The sequence below is a fragment of the Acinonyx jubatus genome, chromosome B1 (genome assembly GCF_027475565.1).
Source record: "Acinonyx jubatus isolate Ajub_Pintada_27869175 chromosome B1, VMU_Ajub_asm_v1.0, whole genome shotgun sequence".
Lineage (NCBI taxonomy): Eukaryota > Metazoa > Chordata > Mammalia > Carnivora > Felidae > Acinonyx > Acinonyx jubatus.
This window is the reverse complement of record NC_069382.1, coordinates 139,082,237-139,102,858: the sequence shown is the minus strand read 5'-3', so window position 1 is coordinate 139,102,858 and position 20,622 is coordinate 139,082,237. Positions and strand designations below refer to the sequence as shown.

The window sequence follows — 20,622 nt, the reverse complement described above, 5'->3', positions numbered from 1 at the left end:
TCGTACATAAAAAAAATCCTCATTTATTGATTTTTCTTAAACTGTATCTCTGAATAGGAAAAATTAGTTCATTTACAACCTAATTTAAAAAATAAAAAAAATAAAAACAAGAAACAACCAATTTAATGTATAAATTTTATTTAACAAATATTAAGTACTGACTCTGTGCCAGACACAATGTGATACAAAAAAAGAATAATACCTTTTTTCTTAAGAAAGGTACCTAGTAGTGAGATAAGTATGGAAATAAATTATAGGAAAGTGTGATAAGTGTAAAAATAGAAATATGTATAAAATGTGAAGAAGTTGCATTAAAAAAAAAAAGAGCAGTGATTTATGTAATCATAGCAGCAAGTAGGTCAAGGATGGCTTCTATGAGGAGTTTGAAAATATATACCAGGTAAATTAAGGATCGTTTTTCATAATAATACACAAAATGACAAGTGGACTGCTATACATCTCTATTGGTTCAGCTGTTTTAAGGGACCAAATAACAGTGACTTAACCACTGTAGAAACTTACTTTTCTCCCAGGTTTGAGCTAGTTGGTGGGTAGCTTAGGGTTGTTCTGTCCCAGAGTCATCCAGGGGTCAAGGTTCTTTCCCTTTCCGCACCACACCCCCCCCCCCCCCCGCCCTTGTTGTTGTTGTTGTTGCTGTTTTCCCATCTCCCAGCATTTTTTATTCTGTGTGGTTGAATCTTGCCAATAACATGTGTCGCCTGTGTGAAGGAGGCAAGAAGGAGGTGGAGAGAAAGCATCTTTCTTTCAAGCATGTGAACCACTGACCTCGTCAGTTCTGCCCGCATACCGTGCTTCAGAACTAATTCACATGGCTTTAGCCGAAGGTCTGTGCTAGCTGAGTGGCCATGTGCCCAGAAAAAACTTTATTTAAAAAAAGACTGGCTGGATTTGGGAAACAATTAAGGTTTTGGTACAGCCAAGGAGGAGCCAAGAAACCTTAAAGAATAAGAAAATGAAAGGAATTTTTGTTCATTTTGTTTGTTGCTGTATCCCCAGTAGATCATAGGTGCTCAATAAGTAATTGTTGAATGAATGTACAAATGTATGAATAACAAAAGCTGCTGCCAATTGAAGATCAGTTGGAAGTAATTAAAAGCCATTTTAAATGTATAGATAGTGAATCAGTGTCTTCTATTATAAAAATTTGACTGATTTAGACCTAACTTTTCAAACAATCTTAATGGAGTAATATTGAAAGTAAAAAGTGTAATTTGTCAAATTTCTCAGAATGAGAGTCAGAGTTAAGAATCCTGTCCTCTATTTATATGAATGCTTAGCCTAGTGTATATTTTGACATTACACAACAAAATTAAACTGTGTCCAGATATTAAAGCATAAACCTGCCAGAATAAAGACTTTGAAGTACTTTTCACAGGGTGCCTATTAGTATTTTATAACATACCACAAATCCATTTTATGTTAGCTGTGAGGCTTTCAGAACATGCCTTATTTTTTTCTCACTGATAGATTTCTTGTGTGATTTAACATACTTGGCCTCTAGCCTACTTTTTCAGAACACTTCTAAGTGTAATTATAGGACAGCTGCCTTGTTGATATGCTCTCTTATTATTTTCCTTTATTTCTTATTTTCCCTCATTTTAAGGTGAAAATTCTTTCTAATTTTCTATTAATATTGGATTTTCCATCTTACAGAGATACATAGAGTATTTTTATATTTATCAAATACTAAAATGTTCTCTGTCTCCTTTCACTTTGATTAATGTTGACTGTCTCACATATTTCAGAAACAAGCATGGTAATGTTGTAGTGCTGAGAACGGGTGCAGATCAAGGGACAGAACTTTTCATTAGGAAGAAATTACTAGAGCTATAAAATATGGCACATTAAGACTTGTAGTAGAAAGCATTTATCCAGAAGAGAGGACATGTACTATAGTTTAAAGGAAAATTTGTAGTTGCTTACTTGGTGTATTTAACCTATCATACAATTTAATATCATAATGAATTATATGCCTCTCATGGCCTATTATACATACTCCTAAAAGAGCCTATAAAATCAGACCCGTGTTTCTGTATATATGTTTTCAAATAGCAACTAAGCTAACTTTTATGTCTAAGTCCAGTTTATTAGTATCTTACATATGTAAAAGTACTTATTATAGTTTTCATAGGTTTTAGGCTTTGATTTTCAAATGAATTCTAGTTGAAAAATCTTTTGTGATTAACAAAGTTGGATCAAGTTTAAGGATAAAGACATAGATTTGCATTGTAGTGAGCACTGGACCTTTTAAAGGGTGCAGTGTGCTGTGAATCTACTTAGTTTCAGATTAATTTGTTTTTGTAGTTTTGGCTTCTTAAGTGTTTTGCTGTCAGCACAGCAACTTGTCAGAATTTTCCATACATTATAAAATGTGTTTGACCTTCAAAAGAATGGTTAGTGAGGGCCTACTATATATTTTCAGTTAACTTTTTCTAACTTTTCAAAGGAATTATTTTCTAGTATACAGGTACATAAGGTGAGGATTTAAAAAAAATTTTTAATTTTAGAGAGAATGCAAGCATGTTAGTGGGGAAGAGGGGCAAAGGAGAGAGAGTGAGAGAGAGAATCCCAAGCAGGCTTCATGAAGCTTAGTGTGGAGCCTGACGCAGGACTGACGCAGGATCCCATGACCCAGGATCATGACCTGAGCTGAAATCAAGAGTCAGATGCTTAATTGACTAAGCCACCCAAGCACCCCTAAAGTGAGGATTTTTTTAAAAAATGTTTATTTATTTATTTTGAGAGAGAGAGCGTGAGCTGGGGAGTGGCAGAGATAGGGAGAGAGAGAATCCCAAGCAAGCCCCATGCTGTCAGCACAGAGCCCAGCACAGGGTTCAATCTTGTCAACAGTGAAAACATGACCTCAGCCGAAATCAAGAGTCATATACCTCACCGACTGAGCTACCCAGTCACCCCTAAAGTGAGGATTTTTAAAATGACTTTTCAGGGGGATCTGGGCGGCTCAGTCGGTTGAGCATCCAACTTAGGCTCAGGTCGTGATCTTGCCTTTCCTGAGTTGGAGCCCTGTGTTGGGCTCTGTACTGATAGCTCAGAGCCTGGAGCCTGCTTCGGATTATGTGTTTCCCTCTCTCTTTGCCCCTTTCCTGCTCACGCTCTGTCTCTCTCTCTCTGTCTTTCATAAATAAATAAATGTTAAAATAAAGTGATTTTTCATTATAATATTTTATGAAAAACCATAAAATCAGGAATCTTGGTGTTTTATCTTCATTTTATCGGAGAACACTGCAGGCTCCTTGGGTTCATAGCACTTTAGAAAAGAAAATCTGAAAGGAAATTAAACCATATTCATTATATTTCTGGTAAGAAAGTAAAGAAATTAAATACCACACATTTTCTTGGAATTTATTGCTTTAGAAATTCTTACTTCTAGTTAAGCTCTTATTTGTAAATACCCCCAATGTCTTCATACTTTTCTTCAGTTTTTTATTTTGAAAAAATTTAAATGAATGGAAAAGTTGAAAGAATAGTACCATGAACACCTACATACTATATTCTCATCACCTAAATTCACCACTTTTGTTGCATTTGCTTAGAAAAAGTAGTAAAAGTAGTTTGCTTAGCGAACGTAGTAGATAACCTTTTTATTTTCTGAAACACATAAAATTAAGTTGCAGACATCGTAACACTTCACCCCTATTTTCTCATGTAGAACCTTAGAACATTCTCCTATGTGTATATGCTTTCCAAAGTAATTTTTTTTAATTTTATTTTAATGTTTATTTAGTTTTTTGAGAGAGAGACAGAGGGAGAGAGACAGAGTGCAAGGAGAGGGTCAGAGGGAGAGGGAGACACAGAATCCAAAGCAGGCTCCAGGCTCTGAGCTGTCAGCACAGAGTCCGACGGGGGCCTCAAACCCACAAACTGTGAGATCATGACGTGAGCTGAAGTTGGATGCTTAACTGACTAAGCCACCCAGGTGCCCCCAAAGTAGTTTTATTTTTTAATATGGCTTTTAGAATTTATTTATCGGTACTTTTTCTATTTATAATTTATTGATTTGTTGTTTTTCTTTATCCTGTTATCCTGAGATTTTTGCTCTTGTTGGTTTTTTAATTTTCTAAATTTTGTATGAGATTTGAGTTTTTATTTTTATTAATGAAAGAGTTTAAATATGAATTTGCCTCTCTATATGTTTTTATATTTAGGGTTTTTTTTGTCATTTTTAAAATAATGTGTCATGGTACTTTTTAAACTTATTTGGCAGAATATTTTAAAATTTGGAAATTTTTTTAGCTTGTTTAACTTTTTGTTGTACTCTAGTTTGACTGCCTTCTTGTTGAAGAATGCACCCTTTGTAGTTTCTACTTTTAAAAATTTCTTGAGTCTTTCATTGTGGCCTGTGGCATAACATTAATAGTCTGTTTTCAAGTATACCAATGACACTTGAAAATAGCATGTATTATGAGCCTTCCAGGTAAAGATAGTGGATTGAACACCACAGTGATAACTGATTAGAAGATGCCAAATGTAAGTCAACAATGGAGAAAGTCAAAAAATTAGTACAGTCTAAATTTTAGAATCTTTAAAAAGGCTCAGGATCTGGCTTTAGATACTTCTGGAACCAGGTATTAGTGGCATGTCTGGGAATGGGGCAAGAGACCTCTGAAATAAGGGAGATTCGTTGAAAACTATTGAAGATTCTTACATACTTCATGACACTGGCTGACTGCCCTTTCCCATGCTGGCAGATGGTTGGAAAGATTAAAAGAGAGAGTTTCTAAGCTGGGGGAGATCAGGAGTTAAAATTGAAAATGGAGATAAGTGAATCTATGTATATCGAATGCTGAGAAATTCTTCCCCCCATCCCCTGCCCTCTTCTCCCTTGACTTGGCTTTCAGAACTCTGGCAGGAGGAGATTAGATGAGTCTTGGTTCAATAATAACAACAACAACAACAACAATAATAGTAGTAATAATAATAATAGCAGTAGTGGTAGTACTGTTTAGCAGTCAGATTTATTTTCAGGTTCCCCTTTCCCTTCTTTCTTCCATACCCTCTCTTTACTTTTTTATTTATTTTTTTCTTTTAATAGCTCTTTGAAGTTTTTCTTTTTTATTTTCTTCTTCCCTGTCTTTATTTTTGCTTTTCTTACCTCATTTCTAGTCTTCCCTCTCTCTTTGGCTATCCACCTACATGTTGGGAAGATGAAAATATAATTAAATTTATGGGAAAATTAGTATGAATTAGTGGGAAATGAATACCACAGAATAGTTTCTCAGTGACATGTGAGTTAATTAACTTTGATTACATACGGTATCTAATCAAAAGCTGTCTGGTAGATGTTGCCTGAGTTAATAATGCTATATCTTTAATTAATTATTTATTTAAAAACAACTTTTAATATAAAAGTTTGTTCTCTAAAGATGTTTAAGTGTTTTTCTGTAATCTTATATTGTTAAATTGTTACATTATAAATTTTTTAAAAACATATTTGACAGTCTCTGAATTATTACTAATTCCAAGTTAGTGGCATTAGTAAGTTTATTATGAAATACTGATTCCTCCTTTAAGTGAATGGAGTCCTACTTTTCCTATTTATTTTCTTATATCACAGGACAAGATTCCACTAGTATCAAGTAAAAAAAAATCAAGTAAAAAAAGGAGAGTATTCTAAAGCAACTATGTACTTTAAAAATATGTATGTCATTTGCTCTTTTTCTGTTTAGAAACTATTTCTATTCTTTTTTTTTTATTTTGTTTTAATGTTATTTTTGAGAGAGAGAGAGAGAGAGAGTACAAGTGGGAGAGGGGCAGAGAGAGAAGGAGACTCCAGCAGACTCCAGAAGAGACTCCAGAATCCAAAGCAGGCTCCAGGCTCTGAGCTGTCAGCACAGAGCCCGATTCAGGGCTTGAACTCATGAACTGTGAGATCATGACCTGAGTAGAAGTCCAAGGTTTAACCAACTGAGCCACCCAGGCACCCCTCTATTCTTTTAATTAATATATACTTAGAACATAAAACCTTGAATAAATTGCAATGAGGAAGACTTCTAAAAACTTCTCTGAATATGATCGAAAATTTGAAGACTATCTTTAAAATATACATTATGTCATAGACCAGCTTTGACATGCACAGTTATCATAACATTAAAGAAAAACAGCTGTAGGGGCACCCCTGGGTGGCTCAGTCAATTAAGTGTCTGACTTCGGCTCAGGTCGTGCATGATCTCACGGCTTGAATTCAAGGCCTGCTTCAGGCTCTGTGCTGACAGTTCAGAGCCTGGAGCCTGCTTCAGATTCTCTGTCTCCTTTTCTCTCTGTCCCTCCCCAGCTCGCACTCTGTCTTTCTATGTCTCTCAAAAATAAGTAAACATTCAAAAAATAAATAAATAAATACAAACAGCTGTAGCCCTTTTACAATCACATAAATAACCAGATTTTGAAGACTTGTAAATGTTAATGGTATTGGCAGATAAAACCTATACTCATTTTCTAAAAGGAAAAAAACAGGGCAAGACAGCTCAGATTTACATTTATACTGTATCATGCCAAGACCTGATTTAACTGGTGTTTCTTGTTCAGATTTCAAAAATACTTGGATCTTTGACACACTTAATATAAAGGCAATGACTTTGATGTGCTTTTCTCTCCTTTTTAAGGTTGTGGACATGGTTCATTCATAGGCATGTATCACTATGCTTTGCTTATGTAATAGTGAATTGTTTTGTGGCAAGAATATTGTTAATGTGGCAGCTGATAAAAGCTGAAGTATATTATAACAAAAATAAACAAGTTCAGGGCAAGGGAATGTAAACATAGTGAAATCTTATGTTGAAATCAGAGCCTCCAGTTTTAGCAAACATGTTACAACAGGAAAAGTGAATGTGCTGAAGTTCAGTTGAACAGCAAGGTGTGGATAACATAGTACCTGGAAATTGAAGGGTTGTTTTACAGCAGTGAGGCCTGTAAGTTGAGAAAGTGGCAAGCTCGGAATATTGCTTAAAGCAGTTAGATACAAGCAACAGTTGGATAAAAGGTGGTAGGCCATTGGTTCATAGCTCAATGCTACTTCCCCTCTCCTTTTTTTCCATTCCTTCCAGTTGATAATTAACTTCTCTTTTGTTACATTATTGGTGGTATACTACAGCATGCTGTGTCATAGATAAGGGAATTAAAAAGAGAAGAAAATATAGAACGTAAAGTCAAATTCTGTGCTTGTTCATATTAAAAGTGAAAGAAGTCGGGGTCGGGGTGGGGGGTGGTGCCTGGGTGGCTCAGTCAGTTAAGTGCCGACTTCAGCTCAGGTCATGATCTCGAGGTTCATGGGTTCAAGCCCTGCATCGGGCTCTGTGCTGACAGCTCAGAGCCTGGAGCCTGCTTTGGATTCTGTGTCTCCCTCTCTCTCTGCTCCTTCCTCACTCGTGCTCTGTTTCTGTCTCTCAAAAATAAATAAACATTAAAAAAAAAAGTGAAGGAAGTAGATTGGCAATAGATCTTAGATTTCCAAGCGTATGAGGCTAAAAAAGAGGAAAGAGAAACTATTTATCCAGAACCCAATATGTGCCAGCATTCTGCTTGATCCCTTATTGTGAGAGCTATGCATATTTAACTGGGATGAATAATCCTTATAGTATTTTTTACATTATATCTTTTGGATGGATATTTATCAGTGTTCTTCCCAGTAGGAGTATTAAATCAAAAATTGTTTATTATCACTTCTAGTTTTCTTACCTATATACTGTTATGAAATTAGATAATTTCCTAGAACTTTTGGGAATTCAAAGTGTGAGTTTCACCTTTTACCAGATATAAATTGTAGCATAAGAAAAACCATAACATTTGAGAGAAATAGCTAACTTTTCTTTTTAATTCATTGTATTAACGCAATAATGTAGTGATCACTGATTAATAGAATAACATGCTGAAAAATATTTGTGTGATAACGTGTAAAAGGGGAGTAAACTAACTTGCTTCCCTTTGTTTGTTAATTCATTTTTTAATAAGTAGTTGTCAGTATATTGCATAAACAGCTTTCTTTTGTTAACTTTATTTCATTAAAAAAATTTTTTTTATGTTTATTTATTTTTGAGACCGAGGGAGACAGAGCACAAGCAGGGGAGGGACAGAGAGAGAGGAAGGAACAGAATCCGAAGCAGACTCAAGGCTCTGAGCTGTCAGCACAGAGCCTGACAGGGGGCTCGAACGTGCAAACGACGAGATCATGACCTAGCTGAAGTTGGACACTTAACTGACTGAGCCACCCAGGTGCCCCTGTTAACTTTATTTCAAAAGCCAGTGATAAGTTTGATAGCTTTTACTGAATTCTGTCTTTATTCAAATGTTGGGAGAAGAAATTGAATAGATTTGAAAGATAATTCCTTGTGAGTTTCATTAGTGTTACTTTCAAACAAATAACATTCACTAATATAGTATTTGCAGTAAATAATAAAACACCAATAAGACCCTATTGTGAATTATCAAATATATTAAATAGAAACATAAAGAGGACCTGGCTGGCTCAGTTGGTAGAGCCTCTGACTCTTGATTCCAAGGTCATGAATTCACCTCCCCCATTGGGTGTGGAGCCTCGTTTAAAAAAAAAAGAAAGAAAGAAGGACAAAATTAAGCATTTTCTAAGTAGCTTTATTATAAGCAATGATGAAAGTTGCTTTTGCCTGAGAGCACCCTCCTTCCCCCATTTAGATTTTGGCAAAGATAAGGAATTTGTTAAAGTGATGTAAAGCATAACTCATATCACAACTTGTCTTTGCATGAATTTGTATATATTTGGAGACAAATAATGTATTCTAATACAGGAGTTGGCAAACAGTGGCTCTTTGGTCTGTTTTTGTACTACTTGTGAGCTTAGAATGGTCTTTTAAAAAAGGGGTGTCAAAAAAAAGGAATATGCAGCAAAAATCATATGTGGCCTTAAAAGCCTAAAATATTTGCCATCTGGTTCTTTGCAGAAAAAGTTTGCCAACCCTAAAATATAAATACATAATACATAAGCCTGAAGTTGTGGTTCCAGGTGAGATGATGTAATCACATGACAACCTGTCTCGCACTGAATGCAACTATCATAAAACCTGGACAGAATGCATGGAGTAGCTATTTGAAGACTCTGAAAAGTAAATAGTAGCAGGTGTATTAGGGAAGACTAGAATTTGAAGTACCACCACTCACTACTGGTGGTGAGTTTGCCATGTTTCTCTTGTGTTGTCACATGACCTGTTCTCAACATAGTTTGAAACTGAGAAGTGGACATTGGTGCAGACAGAGCTTCGGGAGAAGCCCTTTACCTCAGGCTTGAGAAATAGAGATAATGCATCCTAATGAGGACAGTTGGTGCCGAAGAGGATACAGGTACCTAAAATTTGAGACAGGGGAACCTTCCTTTCTGACTGGAGGATCTGAGGTCACAAGAGGATAGGGCACACTGTCTTTGCTTTTTTTCTCTTTCTGTTCTGTCAGTTGGCTCCCAATGCAGGAACAGTTACAGAGAATAAGTAGCAAAATGGGGTAAATAAAGCCCCAGCTTTCTGGGCAGGATTCCAAAAGGAGAGCCTCAGGGAACCAGAAAGTACTGGGAAGATCAACCTGGGAAAGGGACCTGATGAAAATTGTTTATGAACTACTGGAGATGAAATTAATAGAGATGACAGAGGATATAACTTGAAAATAGATCATAGGAATTATCCAATCTGAGAAACAAAGACAAAAGATTGGAAAAAAAGATAAAGCCTTAGAGTCCTAGAGGCCAGTAACAAAGATCTAACTTTCATATTATTGGTGTCCCAAAAAGAAGGAAGTGTCATGCAGAAAATTACTTAAATAATGATATAATTATGGACAAACTCTCACACTTCTCTGGTAGAAGTACAAAGTGGTATAGCCACTCTGTGAAACAGTTTGGTAGTATCTTATAAAGCTAAACATATATTGTATAGCCCACAAATTTTCTGGGGTTTTATCCCATAGAGTTGAAGCATTTAAAGTAAAATCAAAACTTAAGTTCACACAAATATCTGAACACATGTTTATAGGAACTGTTATTGATAATCATCAAAAGCTGGGAAAAACTCAGTTGTCCTTCTATATGTGAATGGATTAAAAAAAACCTGTCTGGTACATCGTACAGTGGACTACTACTCAGTGATAAAAAGGGTGTGAGCTTGGGGCGCCTGGGTGGTGCAGTCAGTTAAGTGTCCGACTTCAGCCAGGTCACGATCTCGCAGTCCGTGAGTTCGAGCCCCGTGTCAGGCTCTGGGCTGATGGCTCAGAGCCTGGAGCCTGTTTCCGATTCTGTGTCTCCCTCTCTCTCTGCCCCTCCCCCGTTCATGCTCTGTCTCTCTCTGTCCCAAAAATAAATAAACGTTGGAAAAAAAAAAAAAAAGGGTGTGAGCTGTTGATGGAACCACCTAAATGAATCCCAGAAGGTTACATTCTATAACCCAAGTGAAAGTAGTCTCAAAAGATTATATATACTGACACCAAAAGCACAGGCGACAAAAGAGATAAATTGGACTTCATCAAAATTTAAAAGTTTTGTACATCTAAGGACAATATCAGAGTGAAAAGGCAGCCAAATGAATAGCAGAAAATATCTGCAAATCATGTATATATGGTAAGAGACTTGTATCTAGAATACATGAAGAACTCTTGTACAGTAGTCCCCCCTTATCCGTGGTTTATCTTTCCACAGTTTCAATTCTCCATGGTCAACTGCAGTCTGGAGGCAGATGGTCCCTTGATGCACTGTCAGGAGATCACTGACAGCCTAACACTATATCACAACACCTGTGTCACTCACCTCACTTCACCTTATCATGTAGGCATTTTATCATCCCCTATCATCACCAGGGTGAGCATAGTACAATAACATGTTTTGAGAGAGACCACATTCACATAACTTTTATTACAGAATATTGTTATAATTGTTCTATTTTATTATTGTTCATCTCTTAACTGTGCTTAATTTGTAAGTTAAACTTTATCACAGATATGAATGTATAGGAAAAAACATAATTTAGAGGTTTGGTATTATCTTCAGTTTGAGGCATTCACTGGGGGTCTTGTTTCCCATGGATAAAGGGGGGCCACTGTAACTCAGTAATAAAATGATAAATAATTCAAAAAGTGAGCAAACGATCTGAATACACATTTTTCCAAATAAGATATACAAATGGCCAATAAAGACATGAAAAGATGCTCGGCATCATTAACCAACAGGAAAATGCAAATTAAAACCAAAGTGAGATACTACTTCACACCTATTGAGATAGCTGTTATCAAAAAAACCCCAGAAATAAGTGTTGGCAAGGATACAGAGAAATCGGGACCCTTGTGCATTGCTGGTAGGGATATAAAATAGTGCAGTTGCCATGGAAAATGACATGACAGTTCCTCAAAAAATTAAACATAGAATTACAGTAGATCCATAGATTCTACTTATATATACCCAAAAGAATTGAAAGCAGGAACTCAGGTGTATGTAGAGCCATGTTCATAAGAGCATTATTCAAATAGCCAAAAAGTGGAAGCAACCCAAGTGTCCATGACAGACGAATGGATAAACAAAACGTATATTCAGGCACACTTTAGAGATTTTGCATGTTCAGTTCCAGAACCACCACAATAAAGTGGAATATTGCAATCAAGTGAATCAAATGAATTTTTTGGTTTCTCACTGCATATGAAAGTTATTTTTATACTATACGTGGTCTGTTAAGGTGTGAAACAGCATTATGTCTAAAAGAACAATTAAAAAATAGTTCATTGCTAAAAAATCCTAACCATCATCTGAGCTTTCAGCGAGTTGTAATCTTTCTGTTGATATCAAGACATTCTGCTTTGATGCTGATGGGTGCTGACTGATCAGGGCAGTGATTGCCAAAGGTTGAGATGGCTGTGGCAGTTTCTTAAAACAAGTCAATAATGCAGTTTCCTGCATCGATTGACTCCATAACAAATATAATAATGAAAAAGTTTGAACTATTGTGAGAATTACCAGAATATGACTGAGGTATGAATTGAGTAAATGCTGTTGGAAAAATGGTGCCAATTAACTTGTTCGACATAGGGTTGCCACAAACTTTCAAAATGTAGTGTCTGTAAAGTACAATAAAGTGAAGCTTAAGAAAATGAGGTATGTCTGTATGTACCATGGAATGTTATTCAGTCTTAAGAAGGAAGGAAATTTGACACATGCTATGTGTAACATGTATGAACCTTGAAGACATTATGCTAAGTGAAGTAAACCAGTTGACAAAGGATACTCTATGATCCCACTTATTTGAGGTACCAAGAGCCACCCTGTTCATAGAGACAGACAGTAGAACGGTGATTCACTTGATTGCAATATTCCACTTTATTGTGGTGGTTCTGGAACTGAACATGCAAAGTCTCTAAAGTGTGCCAGGGGATGGGGAAAGGGAGAATGGGGAAAATAGTGTTTAATGGGTGCACAGTTTTAATTTTTTGAGAGAAAGAGAGCGTGAGTGGGAGAGGGGCAGAGGGAGAGAGAGAATCTCAAGCAGGCTCCACGCCTAATGTGGACCCCGCCGCGGGGCTTGATCTCACGACTGTCAGATTATGACCTGAACTAAAATCAAGAGTTAGCTGCTCAACTGACTGAGCCACACAGGCGCCCCTTATTCATGTATGTATGTATGTATGTATGTATGTATGTATGTATCTATGTATGTATGTATCTATGTATGTATGTATTTATTTAAAATCCAAGTTAGTTAGCATATAGTACAACAATGATTTCAGGAGTAGATTCCTTAATGCCCCTTTCCCATTTAGCCCATCCCCCCTCCCACAACCCCTCCAGTAACCCTCTGTTTGTTCTCCATATTTAGGAGTCTCTTATGTTTTTGTCCCCCTCCCTGTTTTTATATTATTTTTGCTTCCTTTCCCTTATGTTCATCTGTTTTGCATCTTAAAGTCATATGAGTGAAGTCATATGATTTTTGTCTTTCTCTGACTAATTTCATTTAGCGTAGTACCCTCTAGTTGCATCCACGTAGTTGCAGATGGCAAGATTTCATTCTTTTTGATTGCCAAGTAATACTCCATTGTGTGTGTGTGTATATATATATATACACACACACACCACATCTTCTTTATCCATTCATCCATCGACAGGTGCCCTACTTTTAGACAAGAAAGATGGAAAAAGTTCTGGAGGTAGATGGTGGTGAGAGTTGCACAAAAATGAGAATGTACTTAATACCACTGAACTGTATACTTCAAAATAATTACAGTGGTAAATTTTTTGTATTTTCAGCACAGTTTTTAAAACATTACAGAGGAAAGAAAAGAGGAAAGGTTACATACTGTTATTTATTTGTATGACATTTTTGAGAAGACAAAACTATATAGTGACATATCAGGGTTTGCGAGGGTAGCAGTAGCTAAGAGATCACATCAGGAAGTTTTTTCTGTATCCTGTATTATGGTGGTTACTCAATTGTATGTGTGAGTTACAATGTGTGCAACTGTACACCTAAAAAAGGCCAATTTAACTGCTTTTTAATCTTGACATGTCTTTCATATGTATAGAAGTAGTATGTATAAATTTATAACTATTGAAGTCTGAATTTAGTGGAATACAAACATGGAATAGTTTCCTCCATTTTCTTATTGTGCCATGAGTATGATTTCCTTTCTGTGTTCCCTTCCCTGGCACATTAGATAGATCTCATAGTTTCCAGTGACTGTCAGTAATTACAAGTGCAGTCTGATGCAGTTCAGAACTCTAATCTCCCATGCAAAGATTTCCCTTGCTCAGTTTGGAACTAGGTTTTTATTGTTCATGTGATCTGATGTGAGGAGGGCTTATGAAGTCTTCACTCACAAAACCTCCCACTCTAGACCTTAGAGTTCTGCAATGACTTGATTCACTTGTGAGATACTTTGCCCCAATCTGTTTCTCAGGCCTGACTACCCTGGGGTATTAAGGCAGGAAAGGCACATGCCTCTGCTTATCTGCCTGAATTTGTTGCCCCCACTTGATCATTGCTGCTTCTCTGGCCAGCCCTTATTGGTTTGAGGTCTTTAATACCACATGTTCAGCCCACTAGTCTCCCCTTCTGACAGGTGCCCCCCCATCTCCACAGAGTAGCTTCTTGGAGCCTTGCCTCCCCTCACTTGGCCTGCTTCTACTAGGTAGGTGTTGATTATAATAGCACCTTTTTGGCGGCCTTAATTGTTGGTATCTTTCTTTAGAATATAGGGTATTAAATGCCTTTTTTTGCTTTCATATTTAGGACCTGATAATCAGTCCTGAAGAAACTTCCAGAAAAGCCCCATGCAACATCTTCTTCCAAACACATATCTAAGCTTACAACAGCTGTTAAAACAGTTGCTAAGCATTTTCCCTACTGTTACTTTAAATGGCAATGCAATTCTTAGCCTGACAAAACATTTTTTTTTTTGCTTCATCTGCATAGTAGATGGATACATAGTAGGATACCAAAAATCTCTCAGCACCCAACAAAGCTTTCTGTTAACCAAACAAAACAAAAATCTTTTTCATCGCACAAAAATTAATGGCTTTTTTTGCCCATTCACTTCCTCAAACATCCTTCAGTCTGTCTTCCACATCAGGGGTTTGCAAACTGGCCTGGGGACCATTTCTAGCTCTCCACGTGTCTTTGTAAGTAGCGTTTTGTTGGAACACAGGTGCAGTCATTCATTTGTGTATTGTCTATGGCTTCTTTCTTGCTAAAATAGCAGAATTGAGTAGTTGCAACACAGACTGTTTGGCCTGCAAAGCCCCAAATATTTACCATCTGACCATTCATAGAGAAAGTTTGCCAACTGTTTTACGCATACCCTTCCTCTAGAATTCTTTGTAAGACTGATCAGATATACCATTTGTCTGCTAAGAAACATTGTATAGCTTCTCACTGCTCGCAGTTCTAAATAAAGTCTTTATATTCACATCTCTTTGTAGTCTCGAATCACTACATCAATTTCAAATTTAGCATTTCTTGCTATTTTCAGGGAGGCAGGCTAAAGTCTGGAGTTACCAATTGGCAGCTTACAGGCTGAATTAGGTCCCCAAACTTATTTTATTGGGCCTGGATAGTGGTTTTGTTTTGTTTTCTTGAATCAGCATTTAAAAACTAGATGATATCACAAAGAACTTCAGGTTTCTGGTTCTTGACAAGTCAGGGATTCTGGTAACAGTGGACCCACAGCCCTCAGTGTAACAGTTTATTAGTGTCGAGTAGCTTACTATCTCCTCCATATGGAGTGTTGCTATCCACCTCTGCACAGCCTGTGTCACACAGGTGTTGTAGACATATGCACTCAAACCTAGGCCTCTTCAATCCTGCACATTACCTGGTCTGGCCACTGTAGGCATTTGAGTTTGAGTTTGCAACCCTAGGCCTAGATATAATGAGTCACTTAATGGTAACCTGTTCTACCTTGTTATCACATTAGCTCATGCTGCTCCTTCTGCCTGGAAGATCCTCATTGTTCCTCAAAACTTTTCATCTTTTAAGACTAACTTAATCTTTAAGCCCATGTATCACCTTCTTTGGGTAGCCTTCTCTGTCAAAGTCCATCACTTCTTCCTCTGTGCCCTTGTAGAACGTTGTTCATATAGTTAGAGCGTCACCTGTGATGTTGTATTTTAGTGACCAGATTCTAAGCTCCCTGAGGGCAAGTTTTGATTCTTACTCATCTTACTGTTTCTAGCTTCCAGAATGATGATGGACAGAGTGGGGGCCAAGAAAGGGTTGCTGAATGATAGGGTGTAACCACCTAAAAGCTTGGAGGGTAGTAAAGGATTCATTTGGCAGAAAGAAAAATTCATATTTTTCCCACTTAAATGCATATTCTTTTCCATTAAGTATTTCACTTAGTTTCCTCTTTTTCAGCTCTTAGTTTATAACAAACTCCTTTTGTATTTTCCCAAAACTTATACTTCATCTTTCGTAAGAATTACCAACACTTAAAAACTGTGTCCATGGTCACAAGGTAGAGGAAATGGGGTTCAGATTTACATTTCTCTGCCTTTAGAGCTCATGAACATAGCTGCTGAGCCACTTCTTACCAGGGTGTGTGCACTTGGATAAGTTAACAAAGTTTTCCAAGTCTGTTTCTTTTCTTTTCTTTTTCTTAAAGTTTTTATTTATTTTGGGAGAGAGAGAGAGAGAGAGAGAGAGAGAGAGAGAGAGAGAGAGAATCCCAAGCAGGCTGATAGCACAGACCTGATGTGGAACTCAGTCCCACCAACCACGAGATCATGACCTGAGCGTAAGTCAAGAGTCAGACACTCCACTGACTGAGCTCCCCAGGAGCCCCCTAGGTCTCAGTTTCTAATGGTAAGAGAGCAATTGCAGTAGTTCCTATTTAAAAGGATTCTTAGGAGAAATGAATGAGAATGTTTAATGCTTAGAATAGAGCTTGGCTCAGAGAATTTACTCAATAAATAGAGCTGCTCAATCAATCAATTATTATTATTATTACTTTCCTTAATGTTGTAAAGAGGACACACAGATTATCTTCCTTTCGTTGGTTTAGACTGTAAGGAGTCATGGTGATTAAGAGGATTGGCCCATCTGCAGAATCTTAGAACATTGCATTTGGAAGAGATTTGGGAGGCCAGATGTTCTAACAAGTGCTTTCCAAAGGAGCAGTCCTCTTTACAGTTTCCACTTAGAGATGATCATACATTTAGAGGCTGTCAGAACATTTATAGTGACAGTAGTTGGCCACTTTAGGAGGATCATGTGATTGTTTAAAAATCATGTATATGTATTTTGCTTGTGTGTGTATTTTCTTTTTATCCTCTGTAAAAGGTAAAAAATTCAGTCAGATTATTTTCCTACACTGTAGTCCTTAGTCTTCCAAAATATTTTAAGACTTACCTTTTGGCTAGCAGTTCTCAAAAGTGTGACTAGGGATCCCTTTTAGCTGACACACTTTTTTCAGAAGCCTTTCTTCTCTCTTCCCCTTTCTTTTAATCAGATAATCCATGAAGCCTGTGAAAGCATAGGGTAATTTTTTTGTGTGCTTGTGTGCAGTTTTCTGGAGTGAGGTTTCATGACCCAAAAAAGTTTAAGAGTCATTGCTTGGGCGGGGCAGAGTTAAGATGGAGCTAAGATGGTTGCATCGTAGGAGGACCCTAGGCTTGCCTTGTCCTCCTTGCACACAGCTAGGTAATTCTGAAATCATTCTGAATACTCAAGAAATTGACCTGAGGACTGATAGAACAAACTCCACAATTCGAGGGAGAGAAGAGGCTGCTTGGAGGAAGGTAGGAAGTGTGGAGACCTGGTTTAGGAGAGAAATGTATCTGATCAAGGGTGCTGCAGAGGGGAGGGAGTCCTGGTTGTGGAGAAAGGCCAGAGAGAGAGAGTGGAACACACAGGGATAAATACAAGAACACTTCCCCAAAGCCATTGGCTGGGAAAAGGAGAGGGGCTGAATTTTGAGTTTTTGCAGCCACTGGGGCTCCAAGACTGGAGTTTTCAAAGGTCCCCAGGCTTGGCTGTAATAAAGACCTGAGGATGCTGTCCTACTCCTGGAGTGGAGGCAGGCAAACAACCCAGGGCAAGCTGTGCAATCTGAAGATCACCTAAGGAGTGGGGAGGGACTGTGAGTACATTTTGGAGCGCATCTGTGAGAGGTGGCATTGCCTGTCCAGGGACAAAAGAACTGGTGGGCACCATTTCACTCCCCCAACCCCTCAGCATAAACCAACTTCAGTAAACAGCACAGTGCCAACATTGGCTGCCTAACCTGTTGAACACCAAGTCCCGCCCACCCTGTGCTCTGCTGGGGTAAGTTTGCCTAACGACTGGTGCCAGCGGGACCCCTCCCCGAGAAGACCAGCACAAGCCCCCACACCCACTATGTCTGCTGACCATAGAGTTCTGCAAAACTTCAAGTCTAGTAGAAATGGCATCAGGTCTCTTTTAGCAAGCTGACTAGAGCACACCTAGTTAAAACTTGCCACATTTCTGGCTAAGGTCCAAATGCTCCCCACTGCAGCCAACGAGAAACTCTGCAGAGAGAGGACTGACCTGAGGAATAGAGCAGCCATAACACAGCAGCAGAGTGCACGCAGCACACGCCAGAGACACTTCTTGAAGTGCTAGGCCCTGAAAATTAGATTCCCTCTTCTTCATAAAGCCATTACTCTCAGGATCAGGAAACATTACAGGCTTTCATAATACACAGAAGACAGAGACGAAATGCCAAGATGGAGGAATTTGTTTCAAAAGAAAAAACAAGAAAAGGTCACAGCCAGGGATCTAATACATCTCCCGAGGCCAGGGAAACAAAAGCAAAAACAGACTACTGGGACTTACATCAAGATGAAAAGCTTCTGCACAGGAAGGAAAACTGTGAACAAAACCAAAAGGCAAACTTTGGAATGGAAAAAGATATTTGCAAATGATATACCTGGTAAGGGGTTAGTATCCAAGATCTGTAAAGAACTTCTCAAACTCAACATCCAAAAAACAATCCAATTAAAAAATGGGCAGAGGATGGGGTGCCTGGGTGGTTCAGTCAGTTAAAAGCCTGACTTCGGCTTAGGTCATGATCTTGCAGTTTGTGAGTTTGAGCCCTGTATTGGGCTCTCTGCTGTCAGCACGATGTCCGCTTCAGATACTCTGTCTCCCTCTCTCTCTGCCCCTTCCCTACTCTCTCTCTCTCTCTCTCTTTTTCAAAATTAAATATTTTTTTAAAAAATGAGCAGAAGACATGAATAGACATTTTTCCAAAGAAGACATACAGGTGGCTAACAGACACATGAAAAGATGCTCAACATCACTCATCGTCGGGGAAATGCAAATCAATACCACAATGAAATATCACCTCACACCTGTCAGAATGGCTAAAATTAACAACACAGGAAATAGATGTTGACAAGGATGCTGAAAAAGGGGAACCCTCTTGCACCGTTGGTGGGAATGCAAACTGGTGCAGCTACTCTGAAAAACACATGGAGGTTCCTCAGAAAGTTAAAAATAGAACTACCCTTTGATCCAGCAATTGCACTAGCCGGTTTTACCCAGAGGATACAAAAATACTGATTTGAAGGGATACATGCACCTGGATATTTACAGCAGCATATCAACAATAGCCAAGTTATGGAAAGAGCCCAAATGTCTATTGACTGGTGAATGGATAAAGAAGATGTGTACATATACAGACACACACACACACACACACACACACACACACACACACACACACACACTCAATGGGATACTACTCAGCCATCAAAAAGAATGGAATCTTGCCATTTGTAAGGATGTGGATGGAGCTGGAGAGTATTATGCCAAGTGAAATAAGTCAGTCACATGTGATTTCACTCATTTGTGGAACTTAAAACAGGTGGGGCAGCTGTGTGGCTCAGTAGGTCGAGTGTCTGACTTCAGCTCAGGTCATGACCTCATGGTTCATGGGTTCGAGCCCCACTTTGAGCTCTGTAGAGAATGCTCAGAGCCTGGAGCCTGCTGCTAATGCTGTGTTTCCCTCTCGCTGCCCCTTTCCTGCTCATGCCCTGTTTCTCAAAAATAAATGTTAAAAAAAAAATTTAAAAAGAACAACAACAGATGAGCATAGGGGAAAGAAAAAGAGAGGCAATGCAGAAAACAGACTGTTAACTATGGAGAACAAACTGAGGACTGCTGGACTGGAGTTGGGGGGGGATGGGCTAAATGAGTGATGGGCATTAAGTGAGGGCACTTGTTGAGATGAGCACTGGGTGTTATATGTAAGTGATGAATCACTAAGTTCTACACCTGAAACTAGTATTACACTGATGTTAACCAATTGGAATTTAAAAACCTGGAAAAAAAATCGTTGCCTTAGACACTTTCATGAATACAGTTTGCCTTGCATACATCTGCATCTCAAAGGGATTAAAAAATGGTCAGGAACAGCAGATTTTTAGTTTCTCATAATTGTAGAAACTCATGAAGACAGGTTAGGAATTGCATGGAAAGATGAAAATCTGATAGTTAAAGCAAAGAGAGTCACAGAGTTCACCTCCACCCAAACATCTTTGGTAAATCTTCCTTCTAGTCTGCTTAGGGAATTATTTCTGACATAATAAGGGAGGGATGTTAAGCAGAAGTAGGATTCAGAATTTTCATTTCTTGACACCATGTGTGCTACAGAATGAGGAATAACTGTCTTGCCCTATAGTAAACAGTCTTTAGCTAAACATAGATAGTATTGTGACTATTAGATATTCAAATACACACATATGCACATATGCAAATACAGTGCTTACCATAGTCAAGGTCCACCAGTCCCATTTTTTTTTCTTTCCTGCTGTACCAAGTCTTATGCTCTGATACTGAGAATCTAACAGATAATACCATCTCCTCAAAATGGTTCATCCTTGCCTTTTTGCATGAGAATACTGTATGAGAGCACCATGGAAGTGCAGAGTAACTGAGATATTGGTAGAGAAGCTTGCAAATGTTGCTTTCCTGAGTTCTCTCTAGATTACTGTCAGCCCAAGTACATTTCCTGTGCAAGTTTTGATAAAATTCATGCATGCATACTTTTTTTTTTTTTTTGGTCCATAATTATCTTAGCATCAGTAGCCAATTAAGTAATCATAGTTAGGGATGCGTGGGTGGCTCAGTTGGT

At 38.0% G+C, this 20,622-nt stretch overlaps 1 protein-coding gene and 1 long non-coding RNA gene across 3 annotated transcripts in view; one reads left to right on the top strand and one right to left on the bottom strand.

Moving 5' to 3' along the window:
• The window catches only part of MRPL1 (mitochondrial ribosomal protein L1), a 101,095-nt gene that overhangs the window by 64,249 nt on the left and 16,224 nt on the right, over positions 1 to 20,622 (top strand). The gene's annotated exons all lie outside the window — the stretch shown is intronic.
• LOC128314525 (uncharacterized) lies at positions 896 to 18,811 on the bottom strand. Its single transcript, XR_008296268.1, has 3 exons — positions 18,415 to 18,811; positions 16,875 to 16,988; positions 896 to 3,305 (listed from the first exon to the last, which is right to left on the bottom strand). It is a non-coding gene; the product is annotated as an uncharacterized LOC128314525 (long non-coding RNA).